At 42.4% G+C, this 26,260-nt stretch overlaps 36 non-coding genes across 36 annotated transcripts; 18 read left to right on the forward strand and 18 right to left on the reverse strand.

The window, feature by feature from the left end:
- The first annotated feature begins 226 nt into the window (after positions 1–226).
- On the forward strand, positions 227–298 carry trnap-agg. The gene has a single exon. It is a non-coding gene; the product is annotated as a tRNA-Pro (tRNA).
- A 287-nt stretch (positions 299–585) lies between these two features.
- Positions 586–657, reverse strand: trnag-ucc. The gene has a single exon. It is a non-coding gene; the product is annotated as a tRNA-Gly (tRNA).
- Positions 658–1,666: 1,009 nt separating this feature from the next.
- trnap-agg lies at positions 1,667–1,738 on the forward strand. The gene has a single exon. It is a non-coding gene; the product is annotated as a tRNA-Pro (tRNA).
- A 287-nt stretch (positions 1,739–2,025) lies between these two features.
- On the reverse strand, positions 2,026–2,097 carry trnag-ucc. The gene has a single exon. It is a non-coding gene; the product is annotated as a tRNA-Gly (tRNA).
- A 984-nt stretch (positions 2,098–3,081) lies between these two features.
- Positions 3,082–3,153, forward strand: trnap-agg. The gene has a single exon. It is a non-coding gene; the product is annotated as a tRNA-Pro (tRNA).
- Positions 3,154–3,457: 304 nt separating this feature from the next.
- Positions 3,458–3,529, reverse strand: trnag-ucc. The gene has a single exon. It is a non-coding gene; the product is annotated as a tRNA-Gly (tRNA).
- Positions 3,530–4,517: 988 nt separating this feature from the next.
- On the forward strand, positions 4,518–4,589 carry trnap-agg. The gene has a single exon. It is a non-coding gene; the product is annotated as a tRNA-Pro (tRNA).
- A 287-nt stretch (positions 4,590–4,876) lies between these two features.
- trnag-ucc lies at positions 4,877–4,948 on the reverse strand. Its single transcript has one exon. It is a non-coding gene; the product is annotated as a tRNA-Gly (tRNA).
- A 1,025-nt stretch (positions 4,949–5,973) lies between these two features.
- On the forward strand, positions 5,974–6,045 carry trnap-agg. The gene has a single exon. It is a non-coding gene; the product is annotated as a tRNA-Pro (tRNA).
- A 287-nt stretch (positions 6,046–6,332) lies between these two features.
- trnag-ucc lies at positions 6,333–6,404 on the reverse strand. Its single transcript has one exon. It is a non-coding gene; the product is annotated as a tRNA-Gly (tRNA).
- Positions 6,405–7,401: 997 nt separating this feature from the next.
- On the forward strand, positions 7,402–7,473 carry trnap-agg. The gene has a single exon. It is a non-coding gene; the product is annotated as a tRNA-Pro (tRNA).
- Positions 7,474–7,760: 287 nt separating this feature from the next.
- Positions 7,761–7,832, reverse strand: trnag-ucc. The gene has a single exon. It is a non-coding gene; the product is annotated as a tRNA-Gly (tRNA).
- Positions 7,833–8,827: 995 nt separating this feature from the next.
- trnap-agg lies at positions 8,828–8,899 on the forward strand. Its single transcript has one exon. It is a non-coding gene; the product is annotated as a tRNA-Pro (tRNA).
- Positions 8,900–9,186: 287 nt separating this feature from the next.
- trnag-ucc lies at positions 9,187–9,258 on the reverse strand. Its single transcript has one exon. It is a non-coding gene; the product is annotated as a tRNA-Gly (tRNA).
- Positions 9,259–10,247: 989 nt separating this feature from the next.
- trnap-agg lies at positions 10,248–10,319 on the forward strand. Its single transcript has one exon. It is a non-coding gene; the product is annotated as a tRNA-Pro (tRNA).
- Positions 10,320–10,606: 287 nt separating this feature from the next.
- trnag-ucc lies at positions 10,607–10,678 on the reverse strand. The gene has a single exon. It is a non-coding gene; the product is annotated as a tRNA-Gly (tRNA).
- A 1,353-nt stretch (positions 10,679–12,031) lies between these two features.
- trnag-ucc lies at positions 12,032–12,103 on the reverse strand. The gene has a single exon. It is a non-coding gene; the product is annotated as a tRNA-Gly (tRNA).
- A 987-nt stretch (positions 12,104–13,090) lies between these two features.
- On the forward strand, positions 13,091–13,162 carry trnap-agg. The gene has a single exon. It is a non-coding gene; the product is annotated as a tRNA-Pro (tRNA).
- Positions 13,163–13,450: 288 nt separating this feature from the next.
- Positions 13,451–13,522, reverse strand: trnag-ucc. The gene has a single exon. It is a non-coding gene; the product is annotated as a tRNA-Gly (tRNA).
- A 1,001-nt stretch (positions 13,523–14,523) lies between these two features.
- trnap-agg lies at positions 14,524–14,595 on the forward strand. The gene has a single exon. It is a non-coding gene; the product is annotated as a tRNA-Pro (tRNA).
- Positions 14,596–14,880: 285 nt separating this feature from the next.
- trnag-ucc lies at positions 14,881–14,952 on the reverse strand. Its single transcript has one exon. It is a non-coding gene; the product is annotated as a tRNA-Gly (tRNA).
- A 990-nt stretch (positions 14,953–15,942) lies between these two features.
- Positions 15,943–16,014, forward strand: trnap-agg. Its single transcript has one exon. It is a non-coding gene; the product is annotated as a tRNA-Pro (tRNA).
- Positions 16,015–16,304: 290 nt separating this feature from the next.
- Positions 16,305–16,376, reverse strand: trnag-ucc. The gene has a single exon. It is a non-coding gene; the product is annotated as a tRNA-Gly (tRNA).
- Positions 16,377–17,366: 990 nt separating this feature from the next.
- trnap-agg lies at positions 17,367–17,438 on the forward strand. Its single transcript has one exon. It is a non-coding gene; the product is annotated as a tRNA-Pro (tRNA).
- A 286-nt stretch (positions 17,439–17,724) lies between these two features.
- Positions 17,725–17,796, reverse strand: trnag-ucc. Its single transcript has one exon. It is a non-coding gene; the product is annotated as a tRNA-Gly (tRNA).
- A 1,019-nt stretch (positions 17,797–18,815) lies between these two features.
- Positions 18,816–18,887, forward strand: trnap-agg. The gene has a single exon. It is a non-coding gene; the product is annotated as a tRNA-Pro (tRNA).
- A 287-nt stretch (positions 18,888–19,174) lies between these two features.
- On the reverse strand, positions 19,175–19,246 carry trnag-ucc. The gene has a single exon. It is a non-coding gene; the product is annotated as a tRNA-Gly (tRNA).
- A 985-nt stretch (positions 19,247–20,231) lies between these two features.
- Positions 20,232–20,303, forward strand: trnap-agg. The gene has a single exon. It is a non-coding gene; the product is annotated as a tRNA-Pro (tRNA).
- Positions 20,304–20,590: 287 nt separating this feature from the next.
- trnag-ucc lies at positions 20,591–20,662 on the reverse strand. Its single transcript has one exon. It is a non-coding gene; the product is annotated as a tRNA-Gly (tRNA).
- A 985-nt stretch (positions 20,663–21,647) lies between these two features.
- On the forward strand, positions 21,648–21,719 carry trnap-agg. Its single transcript has one exon. It is a non-coding gene; the product is annotated as a tRNA-Pro (tRNA).
- A 287-nt stretch (positions 21,720–22,006) lies between these two features.
- Positions 22,007–22,078, reverse strand: trnag-ucc. Its single transcript has one exon. It is a non-coding gene; the product is annotated as a tRNA-Gly (tRNA).
- Positions 22,079–23,065: 987 nt separating this feature from the next.
- On the forward strand, positions 23,066–23,137 carry trnap-agg. Its single transcript has one exon. It is a non-coding gene; the product is annotated as a tRNA-Pro (tRNA).
- Positions 23,138–23,424: 287 nt separating this feature from the next.
- Positions 23,425–23,496, reverse strand: trnag-ucc. Its single transcript has one exon. It is a non-coding gene; the product is annotated as a tRNA-Gly (tRNA).
- Positions 23,497–24,491: 995 nt separating this feature from the next.
- On the forward strand, positions 24,492–24,563 carry trnap-agg. Its single transcript has one exon. It is a non-coding gene; the product is annotated as a tRNA-Pro (tRNA).
- A 287-nt stretch (positions 24,564–24,850) lies between these two features.
- trnag-ucc lies at positions 24,851–24,922 on the reverse strand. Its single transcript has one exon. It is a non-coding gene; the product is annotated as a tRNA-Gly (tRNA).
- Positions 24,923–25,912: 990 nt separating this feature from the next.
- Positions 25,913–25,984, forward strand: trnap-agg. Its single transcript has one exon. It is a non-coding gene; the product is annotated as a tRNA-Pro (tRNA).
- The last annotated feature ends 276 nt before the right edge of the window (positions 25,985–26,260 follow it).

The raw sequence follows: 26,260 nt of genomic DNA on the forward strand, positions 1-26,260 counted from the left end.
TCGTCATCAGTTAGCTGTCGCGACTGAAGAAGACAGAATGTGAAAGACACAACAGATGAACTACAGAAGATTTGAACTGAAGCATGGTCAAGAGTTTGGAAGACTGTCATGCTCACAAGTAAAGCACAAAACACTCACATGATGTTCAATCGTTCCAAGCACCGTGGACACGTCAATCGATATCTTCACTGACATTGCTGCAGAAAGAAAGAAAGTATGGGCATAAGGCTCGTTGGTCTAGGGGTATGATTCTCGCTTAGGGTGCGAGAGGTCCCGGGTTCAAATCCCGGATGAGCCCTTTTGCAGATCCTTGAACAAGCTCAGACAGGCAGATCTTGGGCCACTGGTCGGAACGCCAACTATCACCTCTTGGGCGCAGGACAAGGATGGCTGAATGGTTTTGGCGAAGGACTGCAAATCTATTTTCATATGCACTTGTTGGTTCAACGTCGCACAACATTTATTATTTTAGATAAACTGAAGAATGTAGGAGCAATTCTAACTGCCACGAACAACGATAATGATTCAAATGTAATACACTTGAAATGACATCCAGCCCCTAAAACAAATGAAGTTCTCATGCTCTGCATTGGCCGGGAATCGAACCCGGGTCAACTGCTTGGAAGGCAGCTATGCTCACCACTATACCACCAATGCTATGTGCAGGTTATTAGCAACATGGAGACATCGACTCATATCTTGACCGTCATTTTTGTGGAAAGTGATCATTCTTTGACCAAACGCATCGTTGGTTTAGGTGTATGATTATGGCTTAGGTTGCGAGAGGTCCCTGGTTAAAACATATATCATTTTAATCAGTACAGGTTACCTTCAGATTAGGCCTGTGACACTTGTGGGGAAAGTAGGGCAAAACGGAGAACATTGCGACAAGTGGGTCACATTACTTTGAAGCCCAAAGATTTTGGATTCTACAAACAGAAGTTGGCACATAGACTGTTCTGACTTCAGACGAGTCTCCTGACACTTGTGGGGGATGTAGAGAAAAATCGAGAATACCACCGTGTTCGTGAGGGTCTCCCCTTTCCAGAGAGTGGTCATGCGAAATTGTAGGTCAAACGGTTCCGAAGCTAGAGATGTTTATGTGAGAAGACCGATTATAGGTATGTCTCATGGTTTGACAAAAACCGATCTAGGTCCACCATCTTTCACTGCAGATATGGAGGGGTAACATAGGCAGTTGTGGAGGATGGAGACGGATACGCTGAGTCTCAATCTCTCTACTTGAAAACTGATCTATTTGAATGGGTATTTTCAACATTAATTTACTTTGATTCACGTACCTTTGCTTCATTTGACTCAAAATAAACGAGTTCCATTCTTTTTGAAGTCTTATTTTTTCATTTTTTTCCTTTAAAAAATGATTTGATCTCATTTTGCACTATATTCATTTATAAAAACTCGTCATCAGTTAGCTGTCGCGACTGAAGAAGACAGAATGTGAAAGACACAACAGATGAACTACAGAAGATTTGAACTGAAGCATGGTCAAGAGTTTGGAAGACTGTCATGCTCACAAGTAAAGCACAAAACACTCACATGATGTTCAATCGTTCCAAGCACCGTGGACACGTCAATCGATATCTTCACTGACATTGCTGCATTCTTCACTGACATTGCTGCAGAAAGAAAGAAAGTATGGGCATAAGGCTCGTTGGTCTAGGGGTATGATTCTCGCTTAGGGTGCGAGAGGTCCCGGGTTCAAATCCCGGATGAGCCCTTTTGCAGATCCTTGAACAAGCTCAGACAGGCAGATCTTGGGCCACTGGTCGGAACGCCAACTATCACCTCTTGGGCGCAGGACAAGGATGGCTGAATGGTTTTGGCGAAGGACTGCAAATCTATTTTCATATGCACTTGTTGGTTCAACGTCGCACAACATTTATTATTTTAGATAAACTGAAGAATGTAGGAGCAATTCTAACTGCCACGAACAACGATAATGATTCAAATGTAATACACTTGAAATGACATCCAGCCCCTAAAACAAATGAAGTTCTCATGCTCTGCATTGGCCGGGAATCGAACCCGGGTCAACTGCTTGGAAGGCAGCTATGCTCACCACTATACCACCAATGCTATGTGCAGGTTATTAGCAACATGGAGACATCGACTCATATCTTGACCGTCATTTTTGTGGAAAGTGATCATTCTTTGACCAAACGCATCGTTGGTTTAGGTGTATGATTATGGCTTAGGTTGCGAGAGGTCCCTGGTTAAAACATATATCATTTTAATCAGTACAGGTTACCTTCAGATTAGGCCTGTGACACTTGTGGGGAAAGTAGGGCAAAACGGAGAACATTGCGACAAGTGGGTCACATTACTTTGAAGCCCAAAGATTTTGGATTCTACAAACAGAAGTTGGCACATAGACTGTTCTGACTTCAGACGAGTCTCCTGACACTTGTGGGGGATGTAGAGAAAAATCGAGAATACCACCGTGTTCGTGAGGGTCTCCCCTTTCCAGAGAGTGGTCATGCGAAATTGTAGGTCAAACGGTTCCGAAGCTAGAGATGTTTATGTGAGAAGACCGATTATAGGTATGTCTCATGGTTTGACAAAAACGATCTAGGTCCACCATCTTTCACTGCAGATATGGAGGGGTAACATAGGCAGTTGTGGAGGATGGAGACGGAACGCTGAGTCTCAATCTCTCTACTTGAAAACTGATCTATTTGAATGGGTATTTTCAACATTAATTTACTTTGATTCACGTACCTTTGCTTCATTTGACTCAAAATAAACGAGTTCCATTCTTTTTGAAGTCTTATTTTTTCATTTTTCCTTTAAAAAATGATTTGATCTCATTTTGCACTATATTCATTTATAAAAACTCGTCATCAGTTAGCTGTCGCGACTGAAGAAGACAGAATGTGAAAGACACAACAGATGAACTACAGAAGATTTGAACTGAAGCATGGTCAAGAGTTTGGAAGACTGTCATGCTCACAAGTAAAGCACAAAACACTCACATGATGTTCAATCGTTCCAAGCACCGTGGACACGTCAATCGATATCTTCACTGACATTGCTGCAGAAAGAAAGAAAGTATGGGCATAAGGCTCGTTGGTCTAGGGGTATGATTCTCGCTTAGGGTGCGAGAGGTCCCGGGTTCAAATCCCGGATGAGCCTTTGCAGATCCTTGAACAAGCTTGCAGATCCTTGAACAAGCTCAGACAGGCAGATCTTGGGCCACTGGTCGGAACGCCAACTATCACCTCTTGGGCGCAGGACAAGGATGGCTGAATGGTTTTGGCGAAGGACTGCAAATCTATTTTCATATGCACTTGTTGGTTCAACGTCGCACAACATTTATTATTTTAGATAAACTGAAGAATGTAGGAGCAATTCTAACTGCCACGAACAACGATAATGATTCAAATGTAATACACTTGAAATGACATCCAGCCCCTAAAAAAATGAAGTTCTCATGCTCTGCATTGGCCGGGAATCGAACCCGGGTCAACTGCTTGGAAGGCAGCTATGCTCACCACTATACCACCAATGCTATGTGCAGGTTATTAGCAACATGGAGACATCGACTCATATCTTGACCGTCATTTTTGTGGAAAGTGATCATTCTTTGACCAAACGCATCGTTGGTTTAGGTGTATGATTATGGCTTAGGTTGCGAGAGGTCCCTGGTTAAAACATATATCATTTTAATCAGTACAGGTTACCTTCAGATTAGGCCTGTGACACTTGTGGGGAAAGTAGGGCAAAACGGAGAACATTGCGACAAGTGGGTCACATTACTTTGAAGCCCAAAGATTTTGGATTCTACAAACAGAAGTTGGCACATAGACTGTTCTGACTTCAGACGAGTCTCCTGACACTTGTGGGGGATGTAGAGAAAAATCGAGAATACCACCGTGTTCGTGAGGGTCTCCCCTTTCCAGAGAGTGGTCATGCGAAATTGTAGGTCAAACGGTTCCGAAGCTAGAGATGTTTATGTGAGAAGACCGATTATAGGTATGTCTCATGGTTTGACAAAAACCGATCTAGGTCCACCATCTTTCACTGCAGATATGGAGGGGTAACATAGGCAGTTGTGGAGGATGGAGACGGATACGCTGAGTCTCAATCTCTCTACTTGAAAACTGATCTATTTGAATGGGTATTTTCAACATTAATTTACTTTGATTCACGTCCTTTGCTTCATTTGACTCAAAATAAACGAGTTCCATTCTTTTTGAAGTCTTATTTTTTCATTTTTCCTTTAAAAAATGATTTGATCTCATTTTGCACTATATTCATTTATAAAAACTCGTCATCAGTTAGCTGTCGCGACTGAAGAAGACAGAATGTGAAAGACACAACAGATGAACTACAGAAGATTTGAACTGAAGCATGGTCAAGAGTTTGGAAGACTGTCATGCTCACAAGTAAAGCACAAAACACTCACATGATGTTCAATCGTTCCAAGCACCGTGGACACGTCAATCGATATCTTCACTGACATTGCTGCAGAAAGAAAGAAAAAACTATGGGCATAAGGCTCGTTGGTCTAGGGGTATGATTCTCGCTTAGGGTGCGAGAGGTCCCGGGTTCAAATCCCGGATGAGCCCTTTTGCAGATCCTTGAACAAGCTCAGACAGGCAGATCTTGGGCCACTGGTCGGAACGCCAACTATCACCTCTTGGGCGCAGGACAAGGATGGCTGAATGGTTTTGGCGAAGGACTGCAAATCTATTTTCATATGCACTTGTTGGTTCAACGTCGCACAACATTTATTATTTTAGATAAACTGAAGAATGTAGGAGCAATTCTAACTGCCACGAACAACGATAATGATTCAAATGTAATACACTTGAAATGACATCCAGCCCCTAAAACAAATGAAGTTCTCATGCTCTGCATTGGCCGGGAATCGAACCCGGGTCAACTGCTTGGAAGGCAGCTATGCTCACCACTATACCACCAATGCTATGTGCAGGTTATTAGCAACATGGAGACATCGACTCATATCTTGACCGTCATTTTTGTGGAAAGTGATCATTCTTTGACCAAACGCATCGTTGGTTTAGGTGTATGATTATGGCTTAGGTTGCGAGAGGTCCCTGGTTAAAACATATATCATTTTAATCAGTACAGGTTACCTTCAGATTAGGCCTGTGACACTTGTGGGGAAAGTAGGGCAAAACGGAGAACATTGCGACAAGTGGGTCACATTACTTTGAAGCCCAAAGATTTTGGATTCTACAAACAGAAGTTGGCACATAGACTGTTCTGACTTCAGACGAGTCTCCTGACACTTGTGGGGGATGTAGAGAAAAATCGAGAATACCACCGTGTTCGTGAGGGTCTCCCCTTTCCAGAGAGTGGTCATGCGAAATTGTAGGTCAAACGGTTCCGAAGCTAGAGATGTTTATGTGAGAAGACCGATTATAGGTATGTCTCATGGTTTGACAAAAACCGATCTAGGTCCACCATCTTTCACTGCAGATATGGAGGGGTAACATAGGCAGTTGTGGAGGATGGAGACGGATACTGAGTCTCAATCTCTCTACTTGAAAACTGATCTATTTGAATGGGTATTTTCAACATTAATTTACTTTGATTCACGTACCTTTGCTTCATTTGACTCAAAATAAACGAGTTCCATTCTTTTTGAAGTCTTATTTTTTCATTTTTCCTTTAAAAAATGATTTGATCTCATTTTGCACTATATTCATTTATAAAAACTCGTCATCAGTTAGCTGTCGCGACTGAAGAAGACAGAATGTGAAAGACACAACAGATGAACTACAGAAGATTTGAACTGAAGCATGGTCAAGAGTTTGGAAGACTGTCATGCTCACAAGTAAAGCACAAAACACTCACATGATGTTCAATCGTTCCAAGCACCGTGGACACGTCAATCGATATCTTCACTGACATTGCTGCAGAAAGAAAGAAAAATTCTCGCTTAGGGTGCGAGAGGTCCCGGGTTCAAATCCCGTATGGACATAAGGCTCGTTGGTCTAGGGGTATGATTCTCGCTTAGGGTGCGAGAGGTCCCGGGTTCAAATCCCGGATGAGCCCTTTTGCAGATCCTTGAACAAGCTCAGACAGGCAGATCTTGGGCCACTGGTCGGAACGCCAACTATCACCTCTTGGGCGCAGGACAAGGATGGCTGAATGGTTTTGGCGAAGGACTGCAAATCTATTTTCATATGCACTTGTTGGTTCAACGTCGCACAACATTTATTATTTTAGATAAACTGAAGAATGTAGGAGCAATTCTAACTGCCACGAACAACGATAATGATTCAAATGTAATACACTTGAAATGACATCCAGCCCCTAAAACAAATGAAGTTCTCATGCTCTGCATTGGCCGGGAATCGAACCCGGGTCAACTGCTTGGAAGGCAGCTATGCTCACCACTATACCACCAATGCTATGTGCAGGTTATTAGCAACATGGAGACATCGACTCATATCTTGACCGTCATTTTTGTGGAAAGTGATCATTCTTTGACCAAACGCATCGTTGGTTTAGGTGTATGATTATGGCTTAGGTTGCGAGAGGTCCCTGGTTAAAACATATATCATTTTAATCAGTACAGGTTACCTTCAGATTAGGCCTGTGACACTTGTGGGGAAAGTAGGGCAAAACGGAGAACATTGCGACAAGTGGGTCACATTACTTTGAAGCCCAAAGATTTTGGATTCTACAAACAGAAGTTGGCACATAGACTGTTCTGACTTCAGACGAGTCTCCTGACACTTGTGGGGGATGTAGAGAAAAATCGAGAATACCACCGTGTTCGTGAGGGTCTCCCCTTTCCAGAGAGTGGTCATGCGAAATTGTAGGTCAAACGGTTCCGAAGCTAGAGATGTTTATGTGAGAAGACCGATTATAGGTATGTCTCATGGTTTGACAAAAACCGATCTAGGTCCACCATCTTTCACTGCAGATATGGAGGGGTAACATAGGCAGTTGTGGAGGATGGAGACGGATACGCTGAGTCTCAATCTCTCTACTTGAAAACTGATCTATTTGAATGGGTATTTTCAACATTAATTTACTTTGATTCACGTACCTTTGCTTCATTTGACTCAAAATAAACGAGTTCCATTCTTTTTGAAGTCTTATTTTTTCATTTTTTCCTTTAAAAAATGATTTGATCTCATTTTGCACTATATTCATTTATAAAAACTCGTCATCAGTTAGCTGTCGCGACTGAAGAAGACAGAATGTGAAAGACACAACAGATGAACTACAGAAGATTTGAACTGAAGCATGGTCAAGAGTTTGGAAGACTGTCATGCTCACAAGTAAAGCACAAAACACTCACATGATGTTCAATCGTTCCAAGCACCGTGGACACGTCAATCGATATCTTCACTGACATTGCTGCAGAAAGAAAGAAAAATAAGGCTCGTTTGGGCATAAGGCTCGTTGGTCTAGGGGTATGATTCTCGCTTAGGGTGCGAGAGGTCCCGGGTTCAAATCCCGGATGAGCCCTTTTGCAGATCCTTGAACAAGCTCAGACAGGCAGATCTTGGGCCACTGGTCGGAACGCCAACTATCACCTCTTGGGCGCAGGACAAGGATGGCTGAATGGTTTTGGCGAAGGACTGCAAATCTATTTTCATATGCACTTGTTGGTTCAACGTCGCACAACATTTATTATTTTAGATAAACTGAAGAATGTAGGAGCAATTCTAACTGCCACGAACAACGATAATGATTCAAATGTAATACACTTGAAATGACATCCAGCCCCTAAAACAAATGAAGTTCTCATGCTCTGCATTGGCCGGGAATCGAACCCGGGTCAACTGCTTGGAAGGCAGCTATGCTCACCACTATACCACCAATGCTATGTGCAGGTTATTAGCAACATGGAGACATCGACTCATATCTTGACCGTCATTTTTGTGGAAAGTGATCATTCTTTGACCAAACGCATCGTTGGTTTAGGTGTATGATTATGGCTTAGGTTGCGAGAGGTCCCTGGTTAAAACATATATCATTTTAATCAGTACAGGTTACCTTCAGATTAGGCCTGTGACACTTGTGGGGAAAGTAGGGCAAAACGGAGAACATTGCGACAAGTGGGTCACATTACTTTGAAGCCCAAAGATTTTGGATTCTACAAACAGAAGTTGGCACATAGACTGTTCTGACTTCAGACGAGTCTCCTGACACTTGTGGGGGATGTAGAGAAAAATCGAGAATACCACCGTGTTCGTGAGGGTCTCCCTTTCCAGAGAGTGGTCATGCGAAATTGTAGGTCAAACGGTTCCGAAGCTAGAGATGTTTATGTGAGAAGACCGATTATAGGTATGTCTCATGGTTTGACAAAAACCGATCTAGGTCCACCATCTTTCACTGCAGATATGGAGGGGTAACATAGGCAGTTGTGGAGGATGGAGACGGATACGCTGAGTCTCAATCTCTCTACTTGAAAACTGATCTATTTGAATGGGTATTTTCAACATTAATTTACTTTGATTCACGTACCTTTGCTTCATTTGACTCAAAATAAACGAGTTCCATTCTTTTTGAAGTCTTATTTTTTCATTTTTCCTTAAAAAAATGATTTGATCTCATTTTGCACTATATTCATTTATAAAAACTCGTCATCAGTTAGCTGTCGCGACTGAAGAAGACAGAATGTGAAAGACACAACAGATGAACTACAGAAGATTTGAACTGAAGCATGGTCAAGAGTTTGGAAGACTGTCATGCTCACAAGTAAAGCACAAAACACAAAACACTCACATGATGTTCAATCGTTCCAAGCACCGTGGACACGTCAATCGATATCTTCACTGACATTGCTGCAGAAAGAAAGAAAAAACTATGGGCATAAGGCTCGTTGGTCTAGGGGTATGATTCTCGCTTAGGGTGCGAGAGGTCCCGGGTTCAAATCCCGGATGAGCCCTTTTGCAGATCCTTGAACAAGCTCAGACAGGCAGATCTTGGGCCACTGGTCGGAACGCCAACTATCACCTCTTGGGCGCAGGACAAGGATGGCTGAATGGTTTTGGCGAAGGACTGCAAATCTATTTTCATATGCACTTGTTGGTTCAACGTCGCACAACATTTATTATTTTAGATAAACTGAAGAATGTAGGAGCAATTCTAACTGCCACGAACAACGATAATGATTCAAATGTAATACACTTGAAATGACATCCAGCCCCTAAAACAAATGAAGTTCTCATGCTCTGCATTGGCCGGGAATCGAACCCGGGTCAACTGCTTGGAAGGCAGCTATGCTCACCACTATACCACCAATGCTATGTGCAGGTTATTAGCAACATGGAGACATCGACTCATATCTTGACCGTCATTTTTGTGGAAAGTGATCATTCTTTGACCAAACGCATCGTTGGTTTAGGTGTATGATTATGGCTTAGGTTGCGAGAGGTCCCTGGTTAAAACATATATCATTTTAATCAGTACAGGTTACCTTCAGATTAGGCCTGTGACACTTGTGGGGAAAGTAGGGCAAAACGGAGAACATTGCGACAAGTGGGTCACATTACTTTGAAGCCCAAAGATTTTGGATTCTACAAACAGAAGTTGGCACATAGACTGTTCTGACTTCAGACGAGTCTCCTGACACTTGTGGGGGATGTAGAGAAAAATCGAGAATACCACCGTGTTCGTGAGGGTCTCCCCTTTCCAGAGAGTGGTCATGCGAAATTGTAGGTCAAACGGTTCCGAAGCTAGAGATGTTTATGTGAGAAGACCGATTATAGGTATGTCTCATGGTTTGACAAAAACGATCTAGGTCCACCATCTTTCACTGCAGATATGGAGGGGTAACATAGGCAGTTGTGGAGGATGGAGACGGATACGCTGAGTCTCAATCTCTCTACTTGAAAACTGATCTATTTGAATGGGTATTTTCAACATTAATTTACTTTGATTCACGTACCTTTGCTTCATTTGACTCAAAATAAACGAGTTCCATTCTTTTTGAAGTCTTATTTTTTCATTTTTCCTTTAAAAAATGATTTGATCTCATTTTGCACTATATTCATTTATAAAAACTCGTCATCAGTTAGCTGTCGCGACTGAAGAAGACAGAATGTGAAAGACACAACAGATGAACTACAGAAGATTTGAACTGAAGCATGGTCAAGAGTTTGGAAGACTGTCATGCTCACAAGTAAAGCACAAAACACTCACATGATGTTCAATCGTTCCAAGCACCGTGGACACGTCAATCGATATCTTCACTGACATTGCTGCAGAAAGAAAGAAAAAAGCTTTGGGCATAAGGCTCGTTGGTCTAGGGGTATGATTCTCGCTTAGGGTGCGAGAGGTCCCGGGTTCAAATCCCGGATGAGCCCTTTTGCAGATCCTTGAACAAGCTCAGACAGGCAGATCTTGGGCCACTGGTCGGAACGCCAACTATCACCTCTTGGGCGCAGGACAAGGATGGCTGAATGGTTTTGGCGAAGGACTGCAAATCTATTTTCATATGCACTTGTTGGTTCAACGTCGCACAACATTTATTATTTTAGATAAACTGAAGAATGTAGGAGCAATTCTAACTGCCACGAACAACGATAATGATTCAAATGTAATACACTTGAAATGACATCCAGCCCCTAAAACAAATGAAGTTCTCATGCTCTGCATTGGCCGGGAATCGAACCCGGGTCAACTGCTTGGAAGGCAGCTATGCTCACCACTATACCACCAATGCTATGTGCAGGTTATTAGCAACATGGAGACATCGACTCATATCTTGACCGTCATTTTTGTGGAAAGTGATCATTCTTTGACCAAACGCATCGTTGGTTTAGGTGTATGATTATGGCTTAGGTTGCGAGAGGTCCCTGGTTAAAACATATATCATTTTAATCAGTACAGGTTACCTTCAGATTAGGCCTGTGACACTTGTGGGGAAAGTAGGGCAAAACGGAGAACATTGCGACAAGTGGGTCACATTACTTTGAAGCCCAAAGATTTTGGATTCTACAAACAGAAGTTGGCACATAGACTGTTCTGACTTCAGACGAGTCTCCTGACACTTGTGGGGGATGTAGAGAAAAATCGAGAATACCACCGTGTTCGTGAGGGTCTCCCCTTTCCAGAGAGTGGTCATGCGAAATTGTAGGTCAAACGGTTCCGAAGCTAGAGATGTTTATGTGAGAAGACCGATTATAGGTATGTCTCATGGTTTGACAAAAACCGATCTAGGTCCACCATCTTTCACTGCAGATATGGAGGGGTAACATAGGCAGTTGTGGAGGATGGAGACGGATACGCTGAGTCTCAATCTCTCTACTTGAAAACTGATCTATTTGAATGGGTATTTTCAACATTAATTTACTTTGATTCACGTACCTTTGCTTCATTTGACTCAAAATAAACGAGTTCCATTCTTTTTGAAGTCTTATTTTTTCATTTTTTTCCTTAAAACAATGATTTGATCTCATTTTGCACTATATTCATTTATAAAAACTCGTCATCAGTTAGCTGTCGCGACTGAAGAAGACAGAATGTGAAAGACACAACAGATGAACTACAGAAGATTTGAACTGAAGCATGGTCAAGAGTTTGGAAGACTGTCATGCTCACAAGTAAAGCACAAAACACTCACATGATGTTCAATCGTTCCAAGCACCGTGGACACGTCAATCGATATCTTCACTGACATTGCTGCAGAAAGAAAGGAAAAAACTATGGGCATAAGGCTTGTTGGTCTAGGGGTATGATTCTCGCTTAGGGTGCGAGAGGTCCCGGGGTCTCAAATCCCGGATGAGCCCTTTTGCAGATCCTTGAACAAGCTCAGACAGGCAGATCTTGGGCCACTGGTCGGAACGCCAACTATCACCTCTTGGGCGCAGGACAAGGATGGCTGAATGGTTTTGGCGAAGGACTGCAAATCTATTTTCATATGCACTTGTTGGTTCAACGTCGCACAACATTTATTATTTTAGATAAACTGAAGAATGTAGGAGCAATTCTAACTGCCACGAACAACGATAATGATTCAAATGTAATACACTTGAAATGACATCCAGCCCCTAAAACAAATGAAGTTCTCATGCTCTGCATTGGCCGGGAATCGAACCCGGGTCAACTGCTTGGAAGGCAGCTATGCTCACCACTATACCACCAATGCTATGTGCAGGTTATTAGCAACATGGAGACATCGACTCATATCTTGACCGTCATTTTTGTGGAAAGTGATCATTCTTTGACCAAACGCATCGTTGGTTTAGGTGTATGATTATCGCTTACGGTGCGAGAGGTCCCTGGTTAAAACATATATCATTTTAATCAGTACAGGTTACCTTCAGATTAGGCCTGTGACACTTGTGGGGAAAGTAGGGCAAAACGGAGAACATTGCGACAAGTGGGTCACATTACTTTGAAGCCCAAAGATTTTGGATTCTACAAACAGAAGTTGGCACATAGACTGTTCTGACTTCAGACGAGTCTCCTGACACTTGTGGGGGATGTAGAGAAAAATCGAGAATACCACCGTGTTCGTGAGGGTCTCCCCTTTCCAGAGAGTGGTCATGCGAAATTGTAGGTCAAACGGTTCCGAAGCTAGAGATGTTTATGTGAGAAGACCGATTATAGGTATGTCTCATGGTTTGACAAAAACCGATCTAGGTCCACCATCTTTCACTGCAGATATGGAGGGGTAACATAGGCAGTTGTGGAGGATGGAGACGGATACGCTGAGTCTCAATCTCTCTACTTGAAAACTGATCTATTTGAATGGGTATTTTCAACATTTAATTTACTTTGATTCACGTACCTTTGCTTCATTTGACTCAAAATAAACGAGTTCCATTCTTTTTGAAGTCTTATTTTTTCATTTTTTCCTTAAAAAATGATTTGATCTCATTTTGCACTATATTCATTTATAAAAACTCGTCATCAGTTAGCTGTCGCGACTGAAGAAGACAGAATGTGAAAGACACAACAGATGAACTACAGAAGATTTGAACTGAAGCATGGTCAAGAGTTTGGAAGACTGTCATGCTCACAAGTAAAGCACAAAACACTCACATGATGTTCAATCGTTCCAAGCACCGTGGACACGTCAATCGATATCTTCACTGACATTGCTGCAGAAAGAAAGAAAGTATGGGCATAAGGCTCGTTGGTCTAGGGGTATGATTCTCGCTTAGGGTGCGAGAGGTCCCGGGTTCAAATCCCGGATGAGCCCTTTTGCAGATCCTTGAACAAGCTCAGACAGGCAGATCTTGGGCCACTGGTCGGAACGCCAACTATCACCTCTTGGGCGCAGGACAAGGATGGCTGAATGGTTTTGGCGAAGGACTGCAAATCTATTTTCATATGCACTTGTTGGTTCAACGTCGCACAACATTTATTATTTTAGATAAACTGAAGAATGTAGGAGCAATTCTAACTGCCACGAACAACGATAATGATTCAAATGTAATACACTTGAAATGACATCCAGCCCCTAAAACTAAATGAAGTTCTCATGCTCTGCATTGGCCGGGAATCGAACCCGGGTCAACTGCTTGGAAGGCAGCTATGCTCACCACTATACCACCAATGCTATGTGCAGGTTATTAGCAACATGGAGACATCGACTCATATCTTGACCGTCATTTTTGTGGAAAGTGATCATTCTTTGACCAAACGCATCGTTGGTTTAGGTGTATGATTATGGCTTAGGTTGCGAGAGGTCCCTGGTTAAAACATATATCATTTTAATCAGTACAGGTTACCTTCAGATTAGGCCTGTGACACTTGTGGGGAAAGTAGGGCAAAACGGAGAACATTGCGACAAGTGGGTCACATTACTTTGAAGCCCAAAGATTTTGGATTCTACAAACAGAAGTTGGCACATAGACTGTTCTGACTTCAGACGAGTCTCCTGACACTTGTGGGGGATGTAGAGAAAAATCGAGAATACCACCGTGTTCGTGAGGGTCTCCCCTTTCCAGAGAGTGGTCATGCGAAATTGTAGGTCAAACGGTTCCGAAGCTAGAGATGTTTATGTGAGAAGACCGATTATAGGTATGTCTCATGGTTTGACAAAAACCGATCTAGGTCCACCATCTTTCACTGCAGATATGGAGGGGTAACATAGGCAGTTGTGGAGGATGGAGACGGATACGCTGAGTCTCAATCTCTCTACTTGAAAACTGATCTATTTGAATGGGTATTTTCAACATTAATTTACTTTGATTCACGTACCTTTGCTTCATTTGACTCAAAATAAACGAGTTCCATTCTTTTTGAAGTCTTATTTTTTTTTTCATTTTTCCTTAAAAAATGATTTGATCTCATTTTGCACTATATTCATTTATAAAAACTCGTCATCAGTTAGCTGTCGCGACTGAAGAAGACAGAATGTGAAAGACACAACAGATGAACTACAGAAGATTTGAACTGAAGCATGGTCAAGAGTTTGGAAGACTGTCATGCTCACAAGTAAAGCACAAAACACTCACATGATGTTCAATCGTTCCAAGCACCGTGGACACGTCAATCGATATCTTCACTGACATTGCTGCAGAAAGAAAGAAAAAAGTATGGGCACTTTGGGCATAAGGCTCGTTGGTCTAGGGGTATGATTCTCGCTTAGGGTGCGAGAGGTCCCGGGTTCAAATCCCGGATGAGCCCTTTTGCAGATCCTTGAACAAGCTCAGACAGGCAGATCTTGGGCAATGGTCGGAACGCCAACTATCACCTCTTGGGCGCAGGACAAGGATGGCTGAATGGTTTTGGCGAAGGACTGCAAATCTATTTTCATATGCACTTGTTGGTTCAACGTCGCACAACATTTATTATTTTAGATAAACTGAAGAATGTAGGAGCAATTCTAACTGCCACGAACAACGATAATGATTCAAATGTAATACACTTGAAATGACATCCAGCCCCTAAAACAATGAAGTTCTCATGCTCTGCATTGGCCGGGAATCGAACCCGGGTCAACTGCTTGGAAGGCAGCTATGCTCACCACTATACCACCAATGCTATGTGCAGGTTATTAGCAACATGGAGACATCGACTCATATCTTGACCGTCATTTTTGTGGAAAGTGATCATTCTTTGACCAAACGCATCGTTGGTTTAGGTGTATGATTATGGCTTAGGTTGCGAGAGGTCCCTGGTTAAAACATATATCATTTTAATCAGTACAGGTTACCTTCAGATTAGGCCTGTGACACTTGTGGGGAAAGTAGGGCAAAACGGAGAACATTGCGACAAGTGGGTCACATTACTTTGAAGCCCAAAGATTTTGGATTCTACAAACAGAAGTTGGCACATAGACTGTTCTGACTTCAGACGAGTCTCCTGACACTTGTGGGGGATGTAGAGAAAAATCGAGAATACCACCGTGTTCGTGAGGGTCTCCCCTTTCCAGAGAGTGGTCATGCGAAATTGTAGGTCAAACGGTTCCGAAGCTAGAGATGTTTATGTGAGAAGACCGATTATAGGTATGTCTCATGGTTTGACAAAAACCGATCTAGGTCCACCATCTTTCACTGCAGATATGGAGGGGTAACATAGGCAGTTGTGGAGGATGGAGACGGATACGCTGAGTCTCAATCTCTCTACTTGAAAACTGATCTATTTGAATGGGTATTTTCAACATTAATTTACTTTGATTCACGTACCTTTGCTTCATTTGACTCAAAATAAACGAGTTCCATTCTTTTTGAAGTCTTATTTTTTCATTTTTCCTTTAAAAAATGATTTGATCTCATTTTGCACTATATTCATTTATAAAAACTCGTCATCAGTTAGCTGTCGCGACTGAAGAAGACAGAATGTGAAAGACACAACAGATGAACTACAGAAGATTTGAACTGAAGCATGGTCAAGAGTTTGGAAGACTGTCATGCTCACAAGTAAAGCACAAAACACTCACATGATGTTCAATCGTTCCAAGCACCGTGGACACGTCAATCGATATCTTCACTGACATTGCTGCAGAAAGAAAGGAAAAAACTATGGGCATAAGGCTCGTTGGTCTAGGGGTATGATTCTCGCTTAGGGTGCGAGAGGTCCCGGGTTCAAATCCCGGATGAGCCCTTTTGCAGATCCTTGAACAAGCTCAGACAGGCAGATCTTGGGCCACTGGTCGGAATGCCAACTATCACCTCTTGGGCGCAGGACAAGGATGGCTGAATGGTTTTGGCGAAGGACTGCAAATCTATTTTCATATGCACTTGTTGGTTCAACGTCGCACAACATTTATTATTTTAGATAAACTGAAGAATGTAGGAGCAATTCTAACTGCCACGAACAACGATGATAATGATTCAAATGTAATACACTTGAAATGACATCCAGCCCCTAAAACAAATGAAGTTCTCATGCTCTGCATTGGCCGGGAATCGAACCCGGGTCAACTGCTTGGAAGGCAGCTATGCTCACCACTATACCACCAATGCTATGTGCAGGTTATTAGCAACATGGAGACATCGACTCATATCTTGACCGTCATTTTTGTGGAAAGTGATCATTCTTTGACCAAACGCATCGTTGGTTTAGGTGTATGATTATGGCTTAGGTTGCGAGAGGTCCCTGGTTAAAACATATATCATTTTAATCAGTACAGGTTACCTTCAGATTAGGCCTGTGACACTTGTGGGGAAAGTAGGGCAAAACGGAGAACATTGCGACAAGTGGGTCACATTACTTTGAAGCCCAAAGATTTTGGATTCTACAAACAGAAGTTGGCACATAGACTGTTCTGACTTCAGACGAGTCTCCTGACACTTGTGGGGGATGTAGAGAAAAATCGAGAATACCACCGTGTTCGTGAGGGTCTCCCCTTTCCAGAGAGTGGTCATGCGAAATTGTAGGTCAAACGGTTCCGAAGCTAGAGATGTTTATGTGAGAAGACCGATTATAGGTATGTCTCATGGTTTGACAAAAACCGATCTAGGTCCACCATCTTTCACTGCAGATATGGAGGGGTAACATAGGCAGTTGTGGAGGATGGAGACGGATACGCTGAGTCTCAATCTCTCTACTTGAAAACTGATCTATTTGAATGGGTATTTTCAACATTAATTTACTTTGATTCACGTACCTTTGCTTCATTTGACTCAAAATAAACGAGTTCCATTCTTTTTGAAGTCTTATTTTTTCATTTTTTCCTTTAAAAAATGATTTGATCTCATTTTGCACTATATTCATTTATAAAAACTCGTCATCAGTTAGCTGTCGCGACTGAAGAAGACAGAATGTGAAAGACACAACAGATGAACTACAGAAGATTTGAACTGAAGCATGGTCAAGAGTTTGGAAGACTGTCATGCTCACAAGTAAAGCACAAAACACTCACATGATGTTCAATCGTTCCAAGCACCGTGGACACGTCAATCGATATCTTCACTGACATTGCTGCAGAAAGAAAGAAAAAACTATGGGCATAAGGCTCGTTGGTCTAGGGGTATGATTCTCGCTTAGGGTGCGAGAGGTCCCGGGTTCAAATCCCGGATGAGCCCTTTTGCAGATCCTTGAACAAGCTCAGACAGGCAGATCTTGGGCCACTGGTCGGAACGCCAACTATCACCTCTTGGGCGCAGGACAAGGATGGCTGAATGGTTTTGGCGAAGGACTGCAAATCTATTTTCATATGCACTTGTTGGTTCAACGTCGCACAACATTTATTATTTTAGATAAACTGAAGAATGTAGGAGCAATTCTAACTGCCACGAACAACGATAATGATTCAAATGTAATACACTTGAAATGACATCCAGCCCCTAAAAAAATGAAGTTCTCATGCTCTGCATTGGCCGGGAATCGAACCCGGGTCAACTGCTTGGAAGGCAGCTATGCTCACCACTATACCACCAATGCTATGTGCAGGTTATTAGCAACATGGAGACATCGACTCATATCTTGACCGTCATTTTTGTGGAAAGTGATCATTCTTTGACCAAACGCATCGTTGGTTTAGGTGTATGATTATGGCTTAGGTTGCGAGAGGTCCCTGGTTAAAACATATATCATTTTAATCAGTACAGGTTACCTTCAGATTAGGCCTGTGACACTTGTGGGGAAAGTAGGGCAAAACGGAGAACATTGCGACAAGTGGGTCACATTACTTTGAAGCCCAAAGATTTTGGATTCTACAAACAGAAGTTGGCACATAGACTGTTCTGACTTCAGACGAGTCTCCTGACACTTGTGGGGGATGTAGAGAAAAATCGAGAATACCACCGTGTTCGTGAGGGTCTCCCCTTTCCAGAGAGTGGTCATGCGAAATTGTAGGTCAAACGGTTCCGAAGCTAGAGATGTTTATGTGAGAAGACCGATTATAGGTATGTCTCATGGTTTGACAAAAACCGATCTAGGTCCACCATCTTTCACTGCAGATATGGAGGGGTAACATAGGCAGTTGTGGAGGATGGAGACGGATACGCTGAGTCTCAATCTCTCTACTTGAAAACTGATCTATTTGAATGGGTATTTTCAACATTAATTTACTTTGATTCACGTACCTTTGCTTCATTTGACTCAAAATAAACGAGTTCCATTCTTTTTGAAGTCTTATTTTTTCATTTTTTCCTTAAAAAAATGATTTGATCTCATTTTGCACTATATTCATTTATAAAAACTCGTCATCAGTTAGCTGTCGCGACTGAAGAAGACAGAATGTGAAAGACACAACAGATGAACTACAGAAGATTTGAACTGAAGCATGGTCAAGAGTTTGGAAGACTGTCATGCTCACAAGTAAAGCACAAAACACTCACATGATGTTCAATCGTTCCAAGCACCGTGGACACGTCAATCGATATCTCGACATTGCTGCAGAAAGAAAGAAAAAAGTCACTGACATTGCTGCAGAAAGAAAGAAAAAAGTTTGGGCATAAGGCTCGTTGGTCTAGGGGTATGATTCTCGCTTAGGGTGCGAGAGGTCCCGGGTTCAAATCCCGGATGAGCCCTTTTGCAGATCCTTGAACAAGCTCAGACAGGCAGATCTTGGGCCACTGGTCGGAACGCCAACTATCACCTCTTGGGCGCAGGACAAGGATGGCTGAATGGTTTTGGCGAAGGACTGCAAATCTATTTTCATATGCACTTGTTGGTTCAACGTCGCACAACATTTATTATTTTAGATAAACTGAAGAATGTAGGAGCAATTCTAACTGCCACGAACAACGATAATGATTCAAATGTAATACACTTGAAATGACATCCAGCCCCTAAAACAAATGAAGTTCTCATGCTCTGCATTGGCCGGGAATCGAACCCGGGTCAACTGCTTGGAAGGCAGCTATGCTCACCACTATACCACCAATGCTATGTGCAGGTTATTAGCAACATGGAGACATCGACTCATATCTTGACCGTCATTTTTGTGGAAAGTGATCATTCTTTGACCAAACGCATCGTTGGTTTAGGTGTATGATTATGGCTTAGGTTGCGAGAGGTCCCTGGTTAAAACATATATCATTTTAATCAGTACAGGTTACCTTCAGATTAGGCCTGTGACACTTGTGGGGAAAGTAGGGCAAAACGGAGAACATTGCGACAAGTGGGTCACATTACTTTGAAGCCCAAAGATTTTGGATTCTACAAACAGAAGTTGGCACATAGACTGTTCTGACTTCAGACGAGTCTCCTGACACTTGTGGGGGATAGAGAAAAATCGAGAATACCACCGTGTTCGTGAGGGTCTCCCCTTTCCAGAGAGTGGTCATGCGAAATTGTAGGTCAAACGGTTCCGAAGCTAGAGATGTTTATGTGAGAAGACCGATTATAGGTATGTCTCATGGTTTGACAAAAACCGATCTAGGTCCACCATCTTTCACTGCAGATATGGAGGGGTAACATAGGCAGTTGTGGAGGATGGAGACGGATACGCTGAGTCTCAATCTCTCTACTTGAAAACTGATCTATTTGAATGGGTATTTTCAACATTAATTTACTTTGATTCACGTACCTTTGCTTCATTTGACTCAAAATAAACGAGTTCCATTCTTTTTGAAGTCTTATTTTTTCATTTTTTCCTTTAAAAAATGATTTGATCTCATTTTGCACTATATTCATTTATAAAAACTCGTCATCAGTTAGCTGTCGCGACTGAAGAAGACAGAATGTGAAAGACACAACAGATGAACTACAGAAGATTTGAACTGAAGCATGGTCAAGAGTTTGGAAGACTGTCATGCTCACAAGTAAAGCACAAAACACTCACATGATGTTCAATCGTTCCAAGCACCGTGGACACGTCAATCGATATCTTCACTGACATTGCTGCAGAAAGAAAGAAAGTATGGGCATAAGGCTCGTTGGTCTAGGGGTATGATTCTCGCTTAGGGTGCGAGAGGTCCCGGGTTCAAATCCCGGATGAGCCCTTTTGCAGATCCTTGAACAAGCTCAGACAGGCAGATCTTGGGCCACTGGTCGGAACGCCAACTATCACCTCTTGGGCGCAGGACAAGGATGGCTGAATGGTTTTGGCGAAGGACTGCAAATCTATTTTCATATGCACTTGTTGGTTCAACGTCGCACAACATTTATTATTTTAGATAAACTGAAGAATGTAGGAGCAATTCTAACTGCCACGAACAACGATAATGATTCAAATGTAATACACTTGAAATGACATCCAGCCCCTAAAACAAATGAAGTTCTCATGCTCTGCATTGGCCGGGAATCGAACCCGGGTCAACTGCTTGGAAGGCAGCTATGCTCACCACTATACCACCAATGCTATGTGCAGGTTATTAGCAACATGGAGACATCGACTCATATCTTGACCGTCATTTTTGTGGAAAGTGATCATTCTTTGACCAAACGCATCGTTGGTTTAGGTGTATGATTATGGCTTAGGTTGCGAGAGGTCCCTGGTTAAAACATATATCATTTTAATCAGTACAGGTTACCTTCAGATTAGGCCTGTGACACTTGTGGGGAAAGTAGGGCAAAACGGAGAACATTGCGACAAGTGGGTCACATTACTTTGAAGCCCAAAGATTTTGGATTCTACAAACAGAAGTTGGCACATAGACTGTTCTGACTTCAGACGAGTCTCCTGACACTTGTGGGGGATGTAGAGAAAAATCGAGAATACCACCGTGTTCGTGAGGGTCTCCCCTTTCCAGAGAGTGGTCATGCGAAATTGTAGGTCAAACGGTTCCGAAGCTAGAGATGTTTATGTGAGAAGACCGATTATAGGTATGTCTCATGGTTTGACAAAAACCGATCTAGGTCCACCATCTTTCACTGCAGATATGGAGGGGTAACATAGGCAGTTGTGGAGGATGGAGACGGATACGCTGAGTCTCAATCTCTCTACTTGAAAACTGATCTATTTGAATGGGTATTTTCAACATTAATTTACTTTGATTCACGTACCTTTGCTTCATTTGACTCAAAATAAACGAGTTCCATTCTTTTTGAAGTCTTATTTTTTCATTTTTCCTTAAAAAATGATTTGATCTCATTTTGCACTATATTCATTTATAAAAACTCGTCATCAGTTAGCTGTCGCGACTGAAGAAGACAGAATGTGAAAGACACAACAGATGAACTACAGAAGATTTGAACTGAAGCATGGTCAAGAGTTTGGAAGACTGTCATGCTCACAAGTAAAGCACAAAACACTCACATGATGTTCAATCGTTCCAAGCACCGTGGACACGTCAATCGATATCTTCACTGACATTGCTGCAGAAAGAAAGAAAGTATGGGCATAAGGCTCGTTGGTCTAGGGGTATGATTCTCGCTTAGGGTGCGAGAGGTCCCGGGTTCAAATCCCGGATGAGCCCTTTTGCAGATCCTTGAACAAGCTCAGACAGGCAGATCTTGGGCCACTGGTCGGAACGCCAACTATCACCTCTTGGGCGCAGGACAAGGATGGCTGAATGGTTTTGGCGAAGGACTGCAAATCTATTTTCATATGCACTTGTTGGTTCAACGTCGCACAACATTTATTATTTTAGATAAACTGAAGAATGTAGGAGCAATTCTAACTGCCACGAACAACGATAATGATTCAAATGTAATACACTTGAAATGACATCCAGCCCCTAAAACAAATGAAGTTCTCATGCTCTGCATTGGCCGGGAATCGAACCCGGGTCAACTGCTTGGAAGGCAGCTATGCTCACCACTATACCACCAATGCTATGTGCAGGTTATTAGCAACATGGAGACATCGACTCATATCTTGACCGTCATTTTTGTGGAAAGTGATCATTCTTTGACCAAACGCATCGTTGGTTTAGGTGTATGATTATGGCTTAGGTTGCGAGAGGTCCCTGGTTAAAACATATATCATTTTAATCAGTACAGGTTACCTTCAGATTAGGCCTGTGACACTTGTGGGGAAAGTAGGGCAAAACGGAGAACATTGCGACAAGTGGGTCACATTACTTTGAAGCCCAAAGATTTTGGATTCTACAAACAGAAGTTGGCACATAGACTGTTCTGACTTCAGACGAGTCTCCTGACACTTGTGGGGGATGTAGAGAAAAATCGAGAATACCACCGTGTTCGTGAGGGTCTCCCCTTTCCAGAGAGTGGTCATGCGAAATTGTAGGTCAAACGGTTCCGAAGCTAGAGATGTTTATGTGAGAAGACCGATTATAGGTATGTCTCATGGTTTGACAAAAACCGATCTAGGTCCACCATCTTTCACTGCAGATATGGAGGGGTAACATAGGCAGTTGTGGAGGATGGAGACGGATACGCTGAGTCTCAATCTCTCTACTTGAAAACTGATCTATTTGAATGGGTATTTTCAACATTAATTTACTTTGATTCACGTACCTTTGCTTCATTTGACTCAAAATAAACGAGTTCCATTCTTTTTGAAGTCTTATTTTTTCATTTTTTCCTTTAAAAAATGATTTGATCTCATTTTGCACTATATTCATTTATAAAAACTCGTCATCAGTTAGCTGTCGCGACTGAAGAAGACAGAATGTGAAAGACACAACAGATGAACTACAGAAGATTTGAACTGAAGCATGGTCAAGAGTTTGGAAGACTGTCATGCTCACAAGTAAAGCACAAAACACTCACATGATGTTCAATCGTTCCAAGCACCGTGGACACGTCAATCGATATCTTCACTGACATTGCTGCAGAAAGAAAGAAAGTATGGGCATAAGGCTCGTTGGTCTAGGGGTATGATTCTCGCTTAGGGTGCGAGAGGTCCCGGGTTCAAATCCCGGATGAGCCCTTTTGCAGATCCTTGAACAAGCTCAGACAGGCAGATCTTGGGCCACTGGTCGGAACGCCAACTATCACCTCTTGGGCGCAGGACAAGGATGGCTGAATGGTTTTGGCGAAGGACTGCAAAACTATTTTCATATGCACTTGTTGGTTCAACGTCGCACAACATTTATTATTTTAGATAAACTGAAGAATGTAGGAGCAATTCTAACTGCCACGAACAACGATAATGATTCAAATGTAATACACTTGAAATGACATCCAGCCCCTAAAACAAATGAAGTTCTCATGCTCTGCATTGGCCGGGAATCGAACCCGGGTCAACTGCTTGGAAGGCAGCTATGCTCACCACTATACCACCAATGCTATGTGCAGGTTATTAGCAACATGGAGACATCGACTCATATCTTGACCGTCATTTTTGTGGAAAGTGATCATTCTTTGACCAAACGCATCGTTGGTTTAGGTGTATGATTATGGCTTAGGTTGCGAGAGGTCCCTGGTTAAAACATATATCATTTTAATCAGTACAGGTTACCTTCAGATTAGGCCTGTGACACTTGTGGGGAAAGTAGGGCAAAACGGAGAACATTGCGACAAGTGGGTCACATTACTTTGAAGCCCAAAGATTTTGGATTCTACAAACAGAAGTTGGCACATAGACTGTTCTGACTTCAGACGAGTCTCCTGACACTTGTGGGGGATGTAGAGAAAAATCGAGAATACCACCGTGTTCGTGAGGGTCTCCCCTTTCCAGAGAGTGGTCATGCGAAATTGTAGGTCAAACGGTTCCGAAGCTAGAGATGTTTATGTGAGAAGACCGATTATAGGTATGTCTCATGGTTTGACAAAAACCGATCTAGGTCCACCATCTTTCACTGCAGATATGGAGGGGTAACATAGGCAGTTGTGGAGGATGGAGACGGATACGCTGAGTCTCAATCTCTCTACTTGAAAACTGATCTATTTGAATGGGTATTTTCAACATTAATTTACTTTGATTCACGTACCTTTGCTTCATTTGACTCAAAATAAACGAGTTCCATTCTTTTTGAAGTCTTATTTTTTCATTTTTTCCTTAAAAAATGATTTGATCTCATTTTGCACTATATTCATTTATAAAAACTCGTCAGTTAGCTGTCGCGACTGAAGAAGACAGAATGTGAAAGACACAACAGATGAACTACAGAAGATTTGAACTGAAGCATGGTCAAGAGTTTGGAAGACTGTCATGCTCACAAGTAAAGCACAAAACACTCACATGATGTTCAATCGTTCCAAGCACCGTGGACACGTCAATCGATATCTTCACTGACATTGCTGCAGAAAGAAAGAAAAAAGTATGGGCACTATGGGCATAAGGCTCGTTGGTCTAGGGGTATGATTCTCGCTTAGGGTGCGAGAGGTCCCGGGTTCAAATCCCGGATGAGCCCTTTTGCAGATCCTTGAACAAGCTCAGACAGGCAGATCTTGGGCCACTGGTCGGAACGCCAACTATCACCTCTTGGGCGCAGGACAAGGATGGCTGAATGGTTTTGGCGAAGGACTGCAAATCTATTTTCATATGCACTTGTTGGTTCAACGTCGCACAACATTTATTATTTTAGATAAACTGAAGAATGTAGGAGCAATTCTAACTGCCACGAACAACGATAATGATTCAAATGTAATACACTTGAAATGACATCCAGCCCCTAAAACAAATGAAGTTCTCATGCTCTGCATTGGCCGGGAATCGAACCCGGGTCAACTGCTTGGAAGGCAGCTATGCTCACCACTATACCACCAATGCTATGTGCAGGTTATTAGCAACATGGAGACATCGACTCATATCTTGACCGTCATTTTTGTGGAAAGTGATCATTCTTTGACCAAACGCATCGTTGGTTTAGGTGTATGATTATGGCTTAGGTTGCGAGAGGTCCCTGGTTAAAACATATATCATTTTAATCAGTACAGGTTACCTTCAGATTAGGCCTGTGACACTTGTGGGGAAAGTAGGGCAAAACGGAGAACATTGCGACAAGTGGGTCACATTACTTTGAAGCCCAAAGATTTTGGATTCTACAAACAGAAGTTGGCACATAGACTGTTCTGACTTCAGACGAGTCTCCTGACACTTGTGGGGGTGTGGAGAAAAATCGAGAATACCACCGTGTTCGTGAGGGTCTCCCCTTTCCAGAGAGTGGTCATGCGAAATTGTAGGTCAAACGGTTCCGAAGCTAGAGATGTTTATGTGAGAAGACCGATTATAGGTATGTCTCATGGTTTGACAAAAACCGATCTAGGTCCACCATCTTTCACTGCAGATATGGAGGGGTAACATAGGCAGTTGTGGAGGATGGAGACGGATACGCTGAGTCTCAATCTCTCTACTTGAAAACTGATCTATTTGAATGGGTATTTTCAACATTAATTTACTTTGATTCACGTACCTTTGCTTCATTTGACTCAAAATAAACGAGTTCCATTCTTTTTGAAGTCTTATTTTTTCATTTTCTCCTTAAAAAAATGATTTGATCTCATTTTGCACTATATTCATTTATAAAAACTCGTCATCAGTTAGCTGTCGCGACTGAAGAAGACAGAATGTGAAAGACACAACAGATGAACTACAGAAGATTTGAACTGAAGCATGGTCAAGAGTTTGGAAGACTGTCATGCTCACAAGTAAAGCACAAAACACTCACATGATGTTCAATCGTTCCAAGCACCGTGGACACGTCAATCGATATCTTCACTGACATTGCTGCAGAAAGAAAGGAAAAAACTATGGGCATAAGGCTCGTTGGTCTAGGGGTATGATTCTCGCTTAGGGTGCGAGAGGTCCCGGGTTCAAATCCCGGATGAGCCCTTTTGCAGATCCTTGAACAAGCTCAGACAGGCAGATCTTGGGCCACTGGTCGGAACGCCAACTATCACCTCTTGGGCGCAGGACAAGGATGGCTGAATGGTTTTGGCGAAGGACTGCAAATCTATTTTCATATGCACTTGTTGGTTCAACGTCGCACAACATTTATTATTTTAGATAAACTGAAGAATGTAGGAGCAATTCTAACTGCCACGAACAACGATAATGATTCAAATGTAATACACTTGAAATGACATCCAGCCCCTAAAAAAATGAAGT

The sequence above is a fragment of the Oncorhynchus gorbuscha genome, linkage group LG03 (assembly GCF_021184085.1).
Source record: "Oncorhynchus gorbuscha isolate QuinsamMale2020 ecotype Even-year linkage group LG03, OgorEven_v1.0, whole genome shotgun sequence".
Lineage (NCBI taxonomy): Eukaryota > Metazoa > Chordata > Actinopteri > Salmoniformes > Salmonidae > Oncorhynchus > Oncorhynchus gorbuscha.